This window comes from Rutidosis leptorrhynchoides, chromosome 4, assembly GCF_046630445.1.
Source record: "Rutidosis leptorrhynchoides isolate AG116_Rl617_1_P2 chromosome 4, CSIRO_AGI_Rlap_v1, whole genome shotgun sequence".
Lineage (NCBI taxonomy): Eukaryota > Viridiplantae > Streptophyta > Magnoliopsida > Asterales > Asteraceae > Rutidosis > Rutidosis leptorrhynchoides.
In genome coordinates, this window is record NC_092336.1 from 517,837,657 (window position 1) to 517,845,093 (window position 7,437).

Sequence of the window (7,437 nt, forward strand, 5' to 3'; positions counted from 1 at the left end):
CCATAAGAACGTGTTAGATAACATATGATTTCATTGCGAGGTATTGACCTCTATATGCAACATTTTTAAAAGAAAAACTGCATATATTATACATTACAAACCATGATCCTTATTTTTGATACAAGCTTTGGACAAAATAAAGATCATGGTTTGTAATGTATAATATATGCAGTTTTTCTTTTAAAAATGTTGCATATAGAGGTCAATACCTCGCAATGAAATCATACGTTATCTAACACGTTCTTATGGTTAAGGACGGGTTATGACATGTGGTATCAGAGCGGTGGTCTTAGCGAACCAGGTTTGCATTAGTGTGTCTAACTGATAAGTCGTTAGGATACATTAGTAAGTCTGGACTTTGACCGGGTCTAATTTAAAAACCATTGCTTATCATTGTTGGTTAAAATTTATATGTAAATATTATGTAGTACTAATGGGTTAGTTGTTGTGTGATAGATGTCGGGCTCAAAACTTGTTATCACATTCAGCGACTCCGAACCAGAATCTTCAGATGGTGTTCCAGTCATTAACCTATCCGATGATGAAAATAATATCTTTGGGGAAGACTCACAAATTCCGGATGAACCGACTATAGAGAACCCGGAAAGTGAACCCGAGGAGGAAAGTGAACCCGAGGAGGAAAGTGAACCCGAGGAAGAAATACAGGAAATTACAAAAGAAGAGTTCGAACTAGGAAAGAAACGAAAGGCTAATGAATTAGAAAATTCAAATCCTGAGTTTAATAAGGATGATGTGGCACCAACTCCACTAGACACTACCACCCCTATTCCCGCTATTCCTATTCGTTCTATCCCGGCATCCAGTTCTTCAGTCCCACAGCCAAAATATAGGCAGACAGCCAGGATAAGCGTTAAGCGATTCTTTGAACCTAAACGTCCTAGAAAATAGACCAAACGATGCGCTGCCGTATTAAACCATGGGATCATATAATGTTTTGTATAATATTATTAGTGTGGTTTGCTTAATGTTCGATGTAAGATAAGCATATGTAAAATAGTGAAGTGTGAAATGAAATAATTTTCCATGGTTAAGTATTATTTAGATGGTAGTAATTGATTCTGTACTAAGCTATTAAGTATGGACATTAACGGGTAGGTACTACCCTAGATATAATTATAAAACGCTAATAAGAAGAAAAGGCTTTTATAATAATACCTGGTTCATATTATTAATAAGCTATAATGTACTGTAAATATACACTACATCTATAATATTCCATGTGAATAATTATTTTCTTTTCATTCTTATAGAAGAATATGGCGCGATTGAACCGAATGACGGAACAAGAAATCCAGGAACTCATCAATCAGCGAGTGAACGACAGAATGTTATGGGTCGAGGCTGCAAGAGGTGCTGCAGTTAACCCAAATCCTCGTGTGGGGTGCACTTACAAAACTTTTCAAGCTTGCAAGCCCTCATCATTCAGTGGAACAGAAGGACCGATCGGTTTAACCCTGTGGATAGAAAAGATGGAGACTGTGTTTAAAATCAGTGGTTGTGTTGAAAAGGACATGACCAAGTATGCATCGTGCACTTTACAAGACAGTGCACTCACGTGGTGGAAAAATTATGTGAAGGCTGTAGGAGGAGATGTAGCTTATGATACTCCGTGGGAAGAATTCAAAACAATGTTAATCAACGAATATTGTCCAAGGAATGAGGTTAGGAAGTTGGAAGATGAGTTACGAAGTCTGAAGGTTATGTAGCGACCCCGACAAATCGTCAAGTGACGGCGTCGGCTACGTGGGTCCCATTACCTGATTATAAGTCTTTAAGATAACGTTTGACCAAAATATGTCGCCTTCATTTCAAAATAAAGATTGTTTCAAAGTTTACAAGAATTGTTCAACCAAAAGTTAAGTTACAACGTTATAAGTACGATTGAAATCTAGGCGACACGGTTTAAAGTAAAGTCAAAAGACGCTCCATGAAATGCATGTATACTCGACATCGGATGCAAGTATCAAATAGTGAGCGGAAGCATGTATCACATATCGTGCAAGACCTGAGAAAAACATAGAAATCTGTCAACGAAAACGTTGGTGAAATCATAGGTTTAGTAAGTATTAAACGTTGTTTTTGAACCACAAGATTTTGTATTTCCATAACGTATATTATCCAAATCATTTGCATTCCAAAAGTGTTGTTATACGCGAGCACTCAATTATCAAAACTTAACCAACGTTACCCCATCACACAGTGCTAGAACCCACACTAAAACACAAAAATATATTTCATCCGCATAACGGTAGCGAACCGTCCGAATGAGGGGTTGTTAAACCCGTATGGCCACACAATATAAGTTCTCGCTTACACCCTGCAAGTGTAACTAATGATAATCGAATTGAGGCATTTTTGTTCTAACTCGCACGTGGAATGTTTGTTTTCACACTTGTGTTCAAAACATAAAAGTAAGTAGTACAAGATGTAACAAAGTATATGTTTTCTCAGCCCACGATTTAAAAGTATAAAAGTTGTTGAAAAGGTGGGACTATGATCTCACCTCGAGTGCACGAGTATAAAGGTACTTCAACAAGTAAACGTGTGCATGAAAATTGCTTAGCCTTGACCTAAACAAGTAAGTTATATCAATTAACCAGTTACGACACAAGGTCGGGTGAAATGTGTTCAATTAGTCCTATGGCTCGTTACGACTCGATTAAGTATAGCATGTGAATCACGTTGTCGAGTTTCATACAAGAAACAAGTATAAAAGCATGTTAGAATGATTGTATAAAAGTTTGGTTAAGTTTGACTAAAAGTCAAACTTGGTCAAAGTCAACGAAAAAGTCAACGCGTTCGGGTCGGGTCCCGAACTATTTTTCTATGCTAATTATTCATATACAAGTATATTAGAACAAGTTTCATGTAAATCGGAGGTCGGTAGCTAGTCAAACATTTCACGTGAAATGGGACAAAGAGGTCAGAATCTGACCAGGCCAATCCGCGCGCCGCGCGGGGATGGGGCGCGCCGCGCCACCATCTGGGCAGAGAATTCTGGTCAGTTTTTCAAAGTATGCACGAACCAAAACCTTTTCCAACCCAACTCTTGACCCGCAAACACTTATAATGCCTATCATATATCGTTGGAAAGGTATTTTGACGAGGAATACAACTAAGCACATTTCATCAATCAAACTTCCACTTACAACAACCAAAAACCGTAATTAAACATTCATAATCAAAGTTCAAGTTCCAAAAACGCATTTTATGATTCGGGCAACCAATTTACATGTATGTTATGCCGTTTCGAAGGTAATCAAACACACATTGCAACAAAATACTTAACAACAATATCTCATAGCATTTGACGCATCAAAAGTTCATGTAAAGCTCATCAAACCCTAATCCAAGTTCACAAAATCATTAATCATGTTCTTGGAGTTTCCCTAATCAACCTATACATCAAAACGAAGCTAATGATACTAGTAACACTTTTAAAACATGCACTTTAACAATCTAACAACATTTGATCATCCAAAATCAAGGATTTAGCAAGAAATTTTCATATTGAACTAGTTACACCAAAAACAACAAATCGAGCAAGTAAATCATATATTCATGCTAGACACGAGCCATAGACACTAACTAACACCATTTCAAATCAAAAACACGAATTTAGAGAAATCTAGAGTTTTAGAAATGTTACCCAAACGAGATGAAGTTGGTATCAAATTGTAGAGGATGAAGAGAGGATTCCAAATATGTAATTTGTTTTGTTGTAAGCCTCCTAGATCGAATTTAGATGATGAATGATTGAATTGGGTGTTTGTGTGTGTGTTCTTGCTAGAGAGAAAGAGAGAGAGGTGAAGGTGATTGAATGGTGGTGATTGGGGTGGACTAGTTGACCTAGTCAACTAGTTTGCCCCGTGTCAATTTTAGTCCCTCGAGTTTAGAAGCGGGTGCGGGATTTAACCGATCGAATATTTTTAAAACGCAAGTTAACGAGAGGTGTTATAATTAAATGACGGAATTATTATGAACGTTAGTTAACGAAAGATACCAAATTAAATGACGAAAGATATTATAAATAAAAAAAAAGACGGTGTTAAAATAAATTTAACGGAAAAACGCGGGATGTTACATTATCCACACCTCAAAAGAAATTTCGTCCCGAAATTTAGTTGGAAGTAATAGTCGATGTCTCTTACTCGAGACCTAGTGTAGTAACTCTACGAATGATTGAAGGTACTTTCTTGGACATTCCCCGAATCCGGATAGTCGGGGTCTTACGTTGTATTAGGGCTTGGTTTTACGATCCACAAGTTCAGCCGGTTTTCCCTACGAGGAGGAGTTTGTCATCAATAGTTGGTGCATCTAGAAGGATTGCACGTTCCTGTTACGCAGGACACGTTTCTAAGTTTGTTACACGAAATGTAGGGTAAACGGAAACTTAATTTAGCCGGAAGTTATAAACGATAGGAAGCGGTTCCAATACGCCCCAAGGTTTCAAAAGGTTCGATATTGCGGATATAGCCTTTCTCGATTTTCCAAAATGGATTACACCTTTCCAAGGTGCGGTTTCTCAATATTACGCGGTGACACGCTGGGATTTGTGAGGTTTTTTTTTTTTTTTTTTTTTTTTACCTAAGTTTGGTATAACTCTTCTGGCGACTACGGGTCATCTCGAGCCTTTCTCGGACTTGAACGATCTCAATTGTTGTTTCTTGATGGAGTTCAGATTCGGTGATTTGCTTGCCACATGCTTTGGTTAAATGAACAGGGGTATGACATTAGCGGTCATATAGGGTTTCGAAAAGTGCGTGTGAACACACGAGTGGTAACTACTGTTGTACGAGTGATCTACTAAAGGTGACAATACGAGTTTGTGACATGTCTTTCCAAGACGTAAATCGTTCGTTTGCTCGGTTCATCGGTTTGTGGGTGGTACGTGGTACTCATGTCTAAGCGGGTCTCCAGGGTTTCTTGTAAAACTAGAAGTGAAACGAGTACTTCGATACGGAATAATTGACAAAGATACGCCGTGTTGGAATAGAATCTCTTAAGATACGTTTGAACAAGTTAGTTAGGGTTCGAAAAAATGTTCGTTAGGACTATTCACCCTCGTGGCGAATACTTAGGTAATATGAGGAATTTCTTTAAACGGAAATGCGAGCGATAAAGATAGGAGTGAAATGAGGACTTAGAATAGGATGAGCTTGTATCTCGAGGTTGCCATAACGTGCCTCTAGTTGTCAAAAGTTGAAGTCTGAAAGAGAAACGAGGTAGTACACGTAGTTGTATAGTTCGGGGTTGAATAATAGTTGACCGATTATCAGAAACACAAGGGCGTTAAGTCAAAGAAGAGTGAAGTATCGTTGGATTGTGTGTTATCTTAAATTCCAGTAATATTAGACGGTGACGGTGAAATAACAGAGGTATGTAGTGTGGTACGTGATGACGAGAAGTTTGATCGGATCCACAATTTAGTATTCGAATTCTTCGTGTAAAATAACGAATTTTAGTTATGTTTTTTTTTTTTTTTTTTTTTTTTTTTTTTTTTTTTGAGTCGAGAGAGTATGCCTTTCGGCGTTCAAATAGAAATATTTCCATGTTCGATTTCCATCTGTTGCTATACGATTTTAACTAGAAGTATTGGTGTGAAGAATCACGCTCAAGGTTCGAACACGGAGAGGTTTAGAGTTTTCCTTAGTGAGTTAACGAGTTTAAAAGTCGTGTGACACCGTGTGATACCATTCTGTAACACCCCAGCTTAACATGACCACAATATTGTCCGCTTTGCCCGCAGGCGCACGGCTTTTTCTTGGCGATAACACACGAGAAAAGTCAGAAATTAATCTTCGGTAACAACCGGTGAGATCTAATATTTTTACGAATATAAGTCTGATTTGGGAGAGTTTCCTGATTACATGTGGCTTGATTTCGAGATTGATCGTAATGCCTTGACCATTAACATCATGGTCTAGAAAATTGGACTTCGTTCAACAGAAATTCTCACTCGGAGAATTTGGTATAGAGTTGCTCTTTTCTCAAAAGTTCGAGCTTAAGATGGTGATGTTGTTCGTTTTCCTTCTTTACTTGAATAAGTTAAGATGTCATCTATAAATACGATAACAGATTAGTCTATATGAATTTGCATACGCGGTTTAGGAGGTTCATGAATACGGACGGAGTCCTAAATAAATTAAACGGTACTAAGAGAGATTTACAACTAACGTTGCGAGTTCGGAAATGGCTTAGGAGACATCGTCTCTCTTAACCCCCAATTGATGATAACCAGAACGGAGGTCGATTTGGAATACACGGGATCCACGCAAATAATCATGAGGTAATGGATACGAGGAAGAGAGTATTGGTTTCCAACCGAAAGTTACTTAGTTCACAATAATCTATACATAAATGTAAGGCAACAATTTCTCCTTAATGAATAGGTTTTGAGTTCCTTAGTTCTATTGGTGTCGAGTTCAATTTCTTAACGTATATCCTCCGATAATATTTATAGGCACACAATATTTTTCCGTTGGTCGCTTAAATCGTCTAAGTAGTATCTGGGGGAAAGAGGTGGAATATAAAGAGCACGAGTCAAATCCTTGGTTATAAAACGTCTAACGGTACTCGAATCGAATAAGTATGAAATATACGGTTTGTTGTGAAGAAACGTACCCGTGACTAGTCCATCATCGTCTCGGGCATCCTAGGTGTCGATGTTGTAAGTTCAACGGCGCGCGTTGGTTTTTGCTTTATTCTTTGGGCATTCATTCCTAAAATGACCCGATTGGCCACATTTGTAGCAAATACTCGGCTTTGGTGCGTCGGGCCCCTTTTGAGTGACGGGGGCGGTACTTCCACAATACTTGGCAATATGACCACTACCTTGGCACCGATGGCAAATTAGCTTGCCACATTCACCAAAATGATGCTTGTGACATTTGTTGCAAAAAGGTCGTGTCCCGGCATAACTTTTCTTGCCGACGGGGGTGAGAGGTTCCTTGGAAAAGTTGTTGTTGTAGTTACTCGATTGGGGGGCTTCCCATTTTCTTTTGTTGTCACCCGACTCATCCTCGGCTTTAGGTGCCGGCACTTCAATCTCGTCTACCGTTTCGATCAATTGACGGGCCATATTCAGGGCCTCTTGGTGATTACTGGGTTTGGATGACATTACTCCTTGTTTGATGCTCTTGGGAAGACCATCCATGTAAAGTTCAACCCTTAGAGGTTCGGGGGTCACGAGGTTTGGACACATCAAGGATAGCTCAGAAAATCGTTGATTATATGCCTTTAGGTCATTCCCGACCGCTTTTAAAGTTCTTAGTTCGTGTTCGAGCTTACGGGTCTCTTCGCGCGGGAAGTATTCGGTGATCATCTTTTTCTTTAAGTCGGCCCATGAGAGTGTGTGGGCTTCATCGATACCCACCGACAGCACATACGTATTCCACCATGTGAGGGCGATACCGG